This window comes from Hordeum vulgare, chromosome 6H (genome assembly GCF_904849725.1).
Source record: "Hordeum vulgare subsp. vulgare chromosome 6H, MorexV3_pseudomolecules_assembly, whole genome shotgun sequence".
In the NCBI taxonomy this organism is placed as follows: domain Eukaryota; kingdom Viridiplantae; phylum Streptophyta; class Magnoliopsida; order Poales; family Poaceae; genus Hordeum; species Hordeum vulgare.
In genome coordinates this window covers 401,535,893-401,547,337 of record NC_058523.1, presented here as the reverse complement: position 1 = coordinate 401,547,337, position 11,445 = coordinate 401,535,893, and positions in this window count along the sequence as shown.

Below are 11,445 nucleotides of genomic sequence, written 5' to 3'. Positions count from 1 at the left end.
TGGGCAGGCTTATGGGGCCCACACGGCTCTGCCGCCCCCAACTACAGCTCTATAAGATCCCTTTTGTCCTAGAAAAAATAAAAAGAGAAGTTTTCGTCGCGTTTTCGATACGGAGGCGCCGCAACCACCTGTTCTTCATCTGGAGGGCAGATCTGGAGTCCGTCTTGGGTGGTTGAATCTGACAAATCCAGCTGCTAATACTCGAGAGTATTCTCTCACCTCCTGTCTGGTAAACCAACAAATTTGGGTTGAATACTCTACCCTCGAAAACTGCTGCGAACCCACGCGCTGGTGGGCCATCAACAACATTCTTCTAGTTTCATTGCCGGGGAGAGCTAGCAGCATTCTTCTGGTGCCGTTGCAGGGGAAGGATTGTTGTCATCTGCATTCGTCTAGCCATCGCCAGAGATTGCAATCAGCATTTTTCTGGCGCCGTTGCCGGGGAGGTATTGCTATATTCTCTGAGTCACTTGGGATTTATATCTGCTGATCACTATGAAGAATCTAAAGGATCCGAAGACCAAAGTCTTGCCCTCAACTACGAGGGGAGGTAAGGAATTGCCATCTAGCTCTGCACTTGATTCACCTTCAGTTATGAGTAAGTTTGCGACATCACCTCCTGCAAGAAATCTTGTTATGTCACATGTGCTTGATGATGCTTGTGATACTAATGCTAGAGATGCTATGATTGATACTATGCCTGATACTGCTATGCCTGATGCTATGCCTGATACTTCTAGAGATGCTATGTTTGATACTATGCGTGATGATGCTAGAGATACTATTTTGCATGATGATGCTATGCTTGATACTGCTTTGCCTGATGATGCTAGAGATGCTATTTTGCCTGATGATGCTATGCTTGATACTGCTAGAGATCCTATTTTTCCTGATGTTCCACTAGGAGTGTTCCTTGATGCTCATATTGCTAGAGTTACTGCCAATGCTCGTGATGCTTCTGAAACTGCCGATACTATTGAGACAGAACCTGCTTTTGCTCCTGCTAGATCTAGCTCTCCTAGATATGAATTGCCTGATATACCTGAGGGTTACGTTATAGAGGGAGAGATAGCTGAGGATTTTCTTGCGTGTAAGGATGCCTATGACGCTGAGAAATTACTTCTCAAGTGGAAAGAAAAATCTTGGGAAGCTAGGATGAAAAATGACCCGAAGTTTGCCACTTCGCCTATCTTTGTCACCGATAAGGATTATGAATTCTCTGTCGACCCTGAGATAATCTGTCTAGTCGAATCTGATCCTTTTCACGGTTATGAGTCTGAGACGGTCATAGCCCATCTTGCCAAACTATCCAAAATAGCCAACCTTTTCACTAATGAGGAGAAGATCCGCCACTACTATATCCTTAAGTTGTTTCCTTTCTCTCTAAAGGATGACGCTAAAGCCTGGTTCACCTCTCTTGCTCCTGGATGTGTGCGCAGTCCCCAGGAGATGGTCTATTACTTCTGTGAGAAATATTTCCCTACCCATAAGAAGCAAGTTGCCTTGCAGGAAATATACAACTTTGCTCAACTCCAAGAAGAGAGTCTTCCACAAGCTTGGGGGAGGCTCGTCCAGCTACAGAATGCTTTGCCTGATCACCCTCTTAAGAAGAACGAGATACTTGATATCCTCTATAACGGACTTACCGATGCCTCTAGAGACCACCTAGATAGTTGTGTCGATTGTGTTTTTAGGGAACGAACTGTAGAACAAGCTGAGACCCTACTGAATAACATCTTGATCAACGATAATGCTTGGGCTATTCCCGAAGCACCTCCTAAGCCAACTCCTAAGAAAATAGGTATTCTATTCCTCAGTCCTGAAGATATGCAAGAAGCCAAGAAATCTATGCAAGAGAAAGGCATTAGATCTGAAGATGTCAAAAATCTACCACCTATTGAAGAGATCCATGGTCTCGATAACCCGATACAGGTAGTAGAAGTGAATTCTCTGCGTAGGTTTGATGAGAGTGATATTCCTTTTGATAAACCTGCTAGCCTATGCTTTGATGAGTTTGACAACTTTGTTGCCAAACAACAGAGTTTCAATGATTATGTTAGCAGACATTTTGAACAAAGTACTCGTATGCTTAGCCATTTAAGTGATTGTGTCGACAGAAATGTCAATGATCTGAAGCTTGTGAGTAAACATGCCTCTATGATTACTACTCAGGTAGAACAAGTACTTAAAGCTCAGAATGACCTGCTCAATGAATTAAATGACAACTCTGTCAGAGTCATTACTAGAGGAGGCAAAATGACTCAGGAACCTTTGTATCCTGAAGGTCATCCTAAGAGAATTGATAAAGATTCTCAAGGAATCAATGATGATACACCCAGTCATCCTAAGGAGAAGAAGAAGGATGATAGAAACCTGCACGCCCAGTCATTGCACAACGAATTTAAATCATGCACAACCCCGGTATTGGCCAAGTAATTGTTTCACACCTTTACTTTTTCAAACCTTTTCAACTCTCGCGTAATACATGAGCGTGCGGCATGGTTTTAGCACTATAAGTGGTGTGGAGTATGGTGGAGGTTGCAAGACAAACAAGGAAAAGATGGTCACATTAACTAGGCATATCAATAGGCTGTGGAGATGCTCATCAATAGATATCAATGTGAATGAGTAGGGATTGCCATACAAATGATGCACTAGAGCTAAGAGTATGTGAAAGCTCTTAAAGAAAACTAGTGGGTGTGCATCCAACTTGCTTGCTCACGAAGACCTAAGGAAATTTTGAGGAAGCCTATCATTGGAATATACAAGCCAAGTTATATAATGAAGATTTCCCACTAGCTATATGGTGGTGACAAAACGAAAGAATCTCAATCATGAAGACCATGGTGCTTAATATGCACAAGTGTGGAAAAGTGGTAGCATTGTCCCTTCTCTCTTTTTCTCTCATTTTTTTTATTTTTTTTATTTTTTTGGTGGGCTCTTTGACCTCTTTTTTTATTTTTATTTTTTATTTTGGTGGGCATCTTTGGCCTCTTTTATTTCCTCACATGGGACAATGCTCCATCAATGATGATCATCGCACTTTCAACTCAAAACTTAGAGCAACGATGACTCTATATGGAATGCCTTCGGTAGTGTACCGTGACAATGATCTAGCATGGCATAGACATTTAACGGAAACATCATGCTAGCTATCTTACGATCATGCAATAGCAATGTAGACATGGTGGCACATGTCATGGTGGTAGTTGCATGGCAATATATCTCGGAATGACTTTGAAAAAGCCATAGTAGGTAGGTACGGTGGCTGTTTTGAGGGAGGCTAATGGTGGGTTTTGTGCACCGGCGAAAGTTGCACGGCACTAAGAAGATAGTGATGGTGGAAGGTGAAAGTGCATCTAAACCATGGACTCAACATTAGTCATGAATAACTCATATACTTGTTGCAAAAGTTTTATTAGTAATCGAAACAAAGCATTCAACGCATAGTCCTAGCGGAAGGGTTGGTAGGTATAAACCATCGCGCGATCCCGACCGCCACGCAAAGGATGACAATCAATAGACTAATCATGCTCAGATTTCATCACATAGCGGTTCACCATACGTGCATGCTACGGGAATCACTAACTTCAACACAAGTATTTCTAGATCCACAACACCTTACTAGCATGACTTCAATATTACCAAAACCACAACTCAAAACTAATTGAGATGAATCAAACTTCTCTAACTATTCAATGCACATGAAGGTGGAAGTTTTTGTTTACCTTTGGATAACTACCCCTTTTGAGACTACTTTCAAAGCATAGATCAACGACCAAGCCACGCACCTCTGTGCTCTAAAAGATATAAGTGAAGCACATAGAGCAAAAGTATCTAGCTCAAAAGATATAAGTGAAGCACATGTGAGCTGAATTGTCTACCAAAGGATATAAGTGAAGCTCGACAAAATCACGGTGAGTGCATGTCTCTCTCTCTAGGTGTGCAGCAAGGATGATTGTGACACAACAAAAATAAAAGACTTCTACGATACAATACGCTCCAAGCAAAAACACATAACATGTGGTGAATAAAAATATAGCCCCAAGTAACGTTACCGATGGATTGAAGACGAGAGAGGGGATGCCTTCCCGGAGCATCCCCAAGCTTAGGCTTTTACGGCATCCTTGAATCTCTTGGGGTGCCTTGGGAATCCCCAAGCTTGAGCTCTTGCCGCTCTTTATCTCTTTGTCCATAAGAACTTCACCCAAAACTTGAAAACTTCACAACACGAAACTTAAACAGAAACTCGTGATAACATTAGTATGAGAAAGCAAACCACCACTTCCTTAGGTACTGTAGCAAACTTAAATTTTACTTATGTTGATGTTGGGTTACTGTATTTTCAATCTTCCATGGCTAATACCCCCGATACTATCCATAGTTTCATCAAAATAAGCAACCAACACAACAAAAACAGAATCTGTTAACAGCAGACCTGTCTGTAGAAATCTGTCTATTTCGTATACTTATGGTACTTCACAAATTCTGAAAACTTACGACAGTCTGAAGAATTTGCGTAGGAATCAGCATAAAAAAGAATCAACTCAAAAGCTCTTACAGAAAAAAAAATGAAAATTCTTTTCGTGAGCAGAAAGTTTCTGTCTTTTCCAGCATGACCAAACGATCATCCCCAAGACTAATCATAACGGTTTTGCTTGGCACAAACCCAAAAATAAACACAAAAAACACAATCATAACAGAATTATGAAATTGTGGAAAACAAAAAACAGAAAGAAAAAAGGATAGATTCGTTGGGTTGCCTCCCAACAAGCGCTTTTGTTTAACGCCCTTAGCCAGGCATTCAATGATGCTCTCACAAAATACAAGAATTGAAGCACAATGAGAGCATCCTAAAGCATGTGAAAATCACATCTAAGTCTAACATACTTCCTATGCATAGGCATTTTATAGGAAAACAAATTGTCAAGACAACCAATAGTTGCCATATGCAAGGAAGAAGAAAGAGACAATAGCAATCTCCACATAACGAGAGGTAATTTGGTAACATGAAAGTTTCTACCACAATATTTTCCTCTCTCATAATAATTACACGTGGGATCATATTTGAATTCAACAATGTAACTATCACAAAGGATATTCTTTTCATGATCCACATGCATGCAAAGTTGACGTTCATCAAAAATAGTGGGATTGTCATCAACTAAAGTCATGACTTCTCCAATCCCACTTTCAATAATATTGCAAATATCATATTCATCATGAGGTTTGAACAAATTTTCAAGATCATAAGAAAGATCATCACCCCAATCGTGATTATTGCAACAAGTAGTGGACAAAGCAAAACTAGCATCCCCAAGCTTAGGGTTTTGCATAATTTTAGCATGATTATCACTAATAGAATTTATAGTGAAACCATTGCAATCATGCTTTTCATCCAAGGAGACCTCGGGAATCACTTCATAAATTTGTTCCTCACAATTGTGAGATTCACGCATCTCAAGCAAAACTCCATAAAGATAGTCAAGTGCCCTCAACTTACCGATGGACAAAGGGAATAACATACGGGATTATCTGAATCCTTGACATAGAGGTTCAACCAATGAAGATCTTCGTAGAGTATGTAGGAGCCAATATGGGCATCCAGGTCCCTCTATTGGTTATTGACCGAAGAGTGTCTCGGCCATGTCTGCATAGTTCTCGAACCCGCAGGGTCTGCACACTTAAGGTTCGATGATGGTTAGGTATAGTTGAGTTATGTATGTTGGTGACAGAAGGTTGTTCGTAGTCCCTGGTGAGACCCCGGACGTCATGAGGAATTCCGTAATGGTCCAAAAACGAAGATTGATATATAGGAAAGTGGTAAACGGGTTCGAGAAAGGTTTTGGGCATTTTCAGTAAAGTACCGGGAGTGACGAATGGGTCCTGGGGGTTCACTGGGAGAGGCCACCCACCCCGGGGGGCACATAGGCCTAAGAGGTGGCGTGCTACTGCAACAAAAGACCTTCCAACGGTGCCAGAAATAGGAGTGTTGACGGGAGACTGTTCTTGTCTTGATATTCCTCAGCAACGGCACCAGGAATCCTTCTGCTACAGCTATGCCTTAAGGGACTTCCTAGGAAAATATGCAAAGGATTTCCCCCGTGGCCTTGGAGCCTTGCATTGGTGTTCCCTCAAAGCGGAAAGGGTGATGTAGCGCAGCGGTGGTAAGTATTTCCCTCAGTTTGAGAACCAAGGTATCGATCAAGTGAAGGAGTATCTCAAGTGCCTGCACAAACACAAAAAGCTTGCTCCCAACGCTATGAAGGGGTTGTCAATCCCTTATAGATTGTTCGCCAAGTGAGAACTGAAAGCAACAAAGTAACAAAGCAAAGTAAAAGCGAAAGTGGAAACGATAGGTGTGAATAGACCCCGGGGTCGTAGTGTTTACTAGTGGCTTCTCACTTGAAAGCAAGTAGACGGTGGGTGAACAAATTACTCTCGAGCAATTGATAGAACCGCGCAAAGTCGTGGCGTCATCTATGGCAATGATTATATCTAAGGCATCACGTCCAAAACAAGTAGACCGATACTTTCTGCATCTACTACTATTACTCTACACGTCGACCCCTATCCAGCATGCATCTAGTGTATTAAGTCCAAAAGAACAGAGTAACGCCTTAAGCAAGATGACATGATGTAGATGGACAATCTCATATCTACGACAAAGCCCACCTTGTTATCCTTGATGGCAACTACACGATGTGTGGCTTGCTGCCCCTACTATCACTGGGAAAAGTCACCACACGGTAAGAACCCAAAACCAAGCACTTCTCCCATTGCAAGAATCATAGATCTAGTTGGCCAAACAAAACCCAAGACTCGGAGAAACTTACAAGGATATCAAATCATGCATATAAGAAATCAGCAAAGACTCAAATATATATCATAGATAATCTGATCACAAATCCACAATTCATCGGATCTCGACAAACACACCGCCAAACAGGATTACATCGATAGATCTCCATGAAGATCATGGAGAACTTTGTATTGAAGATCCAAGAAAGAGAAGAAACCATCTAGCTACTAACTACGGACCCGTAGGTCTGAAGTGAACTACTCACGAGTCATTGGAGGGGCGATGATGTTGATGTAGAAGCCCTCCAATTGCAAAGTCCCCTCCGGCACGGCATCGGGAAGGGTCTCCAGATGAGATCTCGCGGAGACGGAAGCTTGCGGCGGCGGAAAAGTATTTTTGTGGATCCCTTTTTTTCTGTATTTTAGGGAATATATAGGCGAAGGAGTTAGGTCAGGGGGGCGCCAGGGAGGCCACAAGCCTGCCATCCGCCACCCCCTGGTGGCGGATGGGGGGCTTGTGGGCCCCCTATAGCCCTCCTGGCTTGGACCTCAAGCCCCCTTATTTCGGGGATTTTATTCTGTTTGGACTTCGTTCCAAAATCAGATCTGAAAAAAGCCAAAAACACACAAAAAACAGGAACTGACACTTGGCACTGAATTAATAAGTTAGTCTGAAAAAAGATATAACAGGTACATAAAACATCCAAGGATGACAAGATAACAACATGAAACCATCAAAAATTATAGATACGTTTGAGACGTACCATGGTGCACCAGCCCCTGGTGGGCTGGGCGGCCAGCCCCTATGGGCCTATGCGCCCGAATTGAGGAGGTGGGGAGGAATGCCTTGTGTGTATCAAATGTCGCGACGTTACTGGGTGACTATAAAGGTGCTCTACAGGTATCTCCGAAGGTGTTCGTTCAGTTAGCATGGATCAAGACTCGGGTTTGTCACTCCGAGTGTTGGAGAGGTATCTCGGGGTCCACTCGGTAATACAACATCACAAACAAGCATTGCAAGCAATGTGACTAAAGATTTAGCCACGGGATCTTGTATTACGGAACGAGTAAAGAGACTTGCCGGTAACGAGATTGAAATAGGTATGGTGATACCGACGATCGAATCTCGGGAAAGTAACATACCAACGGACAAAGGGAATGATATACGAGATAGTGTGAGTCCTTGACATAGAGGTTCAACCGATAAGATCTTCATAGAATATGTAGGATCCAATATGAGCATCCAGGTCTCGCTATTTGATATTGAGCCGAGAGTGTCTCGGTCATGTCTACACAGTTCTCGAACCCGCAGGGTCTGCACACTTAAGGTTCGGTGACGTTTTCGGTATAGTTGAATTATTGATGTTGGTAATTGAATGTTGTTCGGAGTCTCGGATGAGATCTCGAACATCACGAGGGTTTTCGGAATGGTCTGGAGACGAAGATTGATATATAGGAAGTATTCATTTGGCTTCCGAAAGGTTTTCGGGCATTACCGATAAAGTACCGGGAATGACGAATGTGTTCTGGAGTTCTACCGGGAGGGGCCGCTCACCCAAGAGAAGACCAAAAGGGGCCCAAGGGTGGCACACCAGCCCCTAGTGGGCTGGTGGCCAGCCCAAGAAGGCCTAGGTCGGCCGAAGTGGAAGAAAAGGCGAGGAGAGGGGCCAATCCGAATTGGGGAACGAAGGACTCCTCCTTCCAAGTGGAATTGGAGGAGGACTCCTCCCTCCTCCCTCTTGCGCCGGCTGAAACCCTAGGGTTTCCCTAGGGCACCGCCCCCTCCCTCCCTCTTATATATAGTGGAGGGGAGAGAGGCTTTTGGCACTCAAGCCAAAGTGTAGCCCTCCTCCCCTCCACAACTTCGACACCCCGTAGCTAGATTCGTCCGGCACGGCGAAGCCCTGGCACAGTAAGCTCCACCACCATCACCGTCGCGCTGCCGAAGAATTTATCTGCCTCTTCGCCCCTCTTGCTGTATTAAGAAGGCGGAGATCTTCACCAAGTTGTATGTGTGTTGAACGCGGAGGTGTCGTCCGTTCAGTACTAGATCGGGATGGAGTTCATGGGATGGATCGTGATCGGATCGCAAAGACGTTCGACTACATCAACCTCGTTTCTTAACGCTTCCCGCTTAGTGATCTACAAGGGTATGTGGATCCAATCCCCCCTCTCGTAGATGATCATCACCATGATAGGTCTTTCGTGTGTGTAGGAAATTTTTTGTTTCCCATGCAACGTTCCTCAACACCACCCTGGGCGCGCCCTGTAGGCTTGTGGTCACCCCGTGCACCCTGCGGGCTCCGTTTTCTTGTGGAATGCTCCTTCGGGTCGACAAAAATTCATTATATAATCTCTCGAAGGTCTTGACCTTCGTATCTCGACAATATCTCATGTTTTCGTTTTGAGCTGTTTCTGCAGCATATTTAGACTAAGATGTCGTCCCAAGATTTCGATGGGGAGAGCTATGTATCACATTATCTTGCCAATCCTAAGATCTGCGGGGACTTAGATCCTTATGGATTGTTCTCGGAGGAGGAACTGGAGATATGCAAGTATGCGGAAGAAAGCTCAGACCAAGAGGAGATTCCCCTGCCTCGACCCGAAGATATGCATGTGCAGTTCAGGAAATCGAGTCTCCCAAATACAAGGATAAAACCCAAGGTTCTATTATCCTTTCTCGTTTTCTGTAGGAGAGCAAGGATGAATTATGTCAAAAGATATTGAGGCTCGAGCAGGAAGTAGACGATCTGAGGGAACAAAATTTCATGCTTAAGAGGAAACTTGATAAGCTCCCAACCTCACCAACAACTCCAACGTCACTACCTGCGAAGAAATATAACTAAACACATGGGTATAGTCACTCCCCTTGGCTTGTGCCACGCTCGGGGGATATCACTACTGGAAAACAGTTATTTGCCATCTGCTGCTTCTTTGTCGTCTGCTGGCTGATGGCAAAGACCCTCTTTGCCATCAGCTACCAGAAACCAGACGGCAAAGAGCAGGCTGATGCCAAAGGTACTATTTGCCATCAGCCAGCTCTTTGCCGTCTGCCAGCTCACGGCAAAGAGCATGCAGGCAGACGGCAAAGAGGGTGGGCGGCCCACCCCGCAGCCCCTCTCTCCCCCCTAACGGCCTCTTTCTTTGCCGTCCGCTTTTCTCCTCTATGTCGTCGGGAGGCGGACGGCAAAGAGGGTGCCCCCCTCATGGCCGTTAGCCCCACCCCCACGCGCCTCTCTCTCCCCCTAACGGCCACCCCGCAGCCCCTCTCTCTCACCCCCGACACCACCACCGACGCCGCGCCCTCCTCCGGCCTCCCTGCGCCGCCCTGCGCCCTCCTCCTCCCCAGCCGCCCTGCGCCCTCCTCCTCCTCGGCCGCCCTGCACCCTCCTCCACCGCCGCCCTGCGCCCCCTCCTCCACCCCGGCCGCCCTTCACCCTCCTCCACCGCTGCCCCGCGCCCCCTCCTCCTCCCCGGCCGCCCTGCACCCTCCTCCACCGCCGCCCTGTGCCCCCTCCTCCACCCCGACACCCCTCTCTCTCACCCCCGACACCACCACCGCCGCCGCGCCCTCCTCCAGCCTCCCTGCCCCACCGCCGCCGCCACCGACGCCACCCCCACCCCAGCGCCCCGCCCCACCGCCGCCGCCCTCCTCGCGCCCCTCACTGTGCCCCTCCTCCCCCTGCTTCCCTCCTCCCCCTGCGGCCTCTCCTCCCCCTGCGGCCCTCCTCCCCCTTTCGCTTAGTTTTTTTTCTTCTTTTTTTAATAGTTTTTGTTTAATTAGTTGTATGTTTTAGTGAGGTTTTGTCTTAGTTTTAGTTTAGTTTAGGTTCAGTTTTAGTTTAGGTTTAGTTAGATTAGTTTCCTGTTTAGTAAAGGAGAAAAGGAGAAGAAGAAGAAGGAGAAAGGAGAAGAAGAAGAAGGAGAAAGGAGAAGAAAAAATAAGAAGAAGAAGGAAAAGAAGAAGAAGGAAAAGGAAGGGAAGGAGAAGAAAGAAGAAGAAGAAGAAGAAGAAGAAGAAGAAGAAGAAGAAGAAGAAGAAGAAGAAGAAAAATAGGAGAGGAAGAGAAGAATAAGAGGAAAAAAGAAAATAAGAAGAAGAAGAAGAAGAAGAAGAAGAAGAAGAAGAGAAGAAGAAAACAAGAAGAAGGATAAGAAGAATAATAGGAAAAAAGAAAATAAGAAAATAAGAAGAAGAAGAAGAAGAATAAGAATAAGAAGAAGAAGAAGAAGAAGAAGAAGAAGAGAAGAAGAAAAGAAGAAGAGGGAGAAGAAGAATAAGAGGAAAAAAGAAAAAAGAAAATAAGAAGAAGAAGAAGAAGAAGAAGAGAAGAAAAGAAGAAGAAGGAGAAGAAGAATAAGAGGAAAAAAGAAAAAAGAAAATAAGAAGAAGAAGAAGAAGACGAATAAGAGGAAAAAAGAAAAAAGAAAATAAGAGTTAGGTCACATATTTTTTGATTATCTTATAAAACATCATATTTGTGTTGATCGGGTGAATTTCAATGTGTAGTTGTTCGACGACCTCCACGTGCGTTGGACGAGCTCCGCCCCTACGTTTGTTGGTGAGCACAAATGACTTCTCCTCGTACCCCCTTAATTTGCTCTGTCCCGGTCTTCGTGCCGATGAAACTTGCTAGCTATATA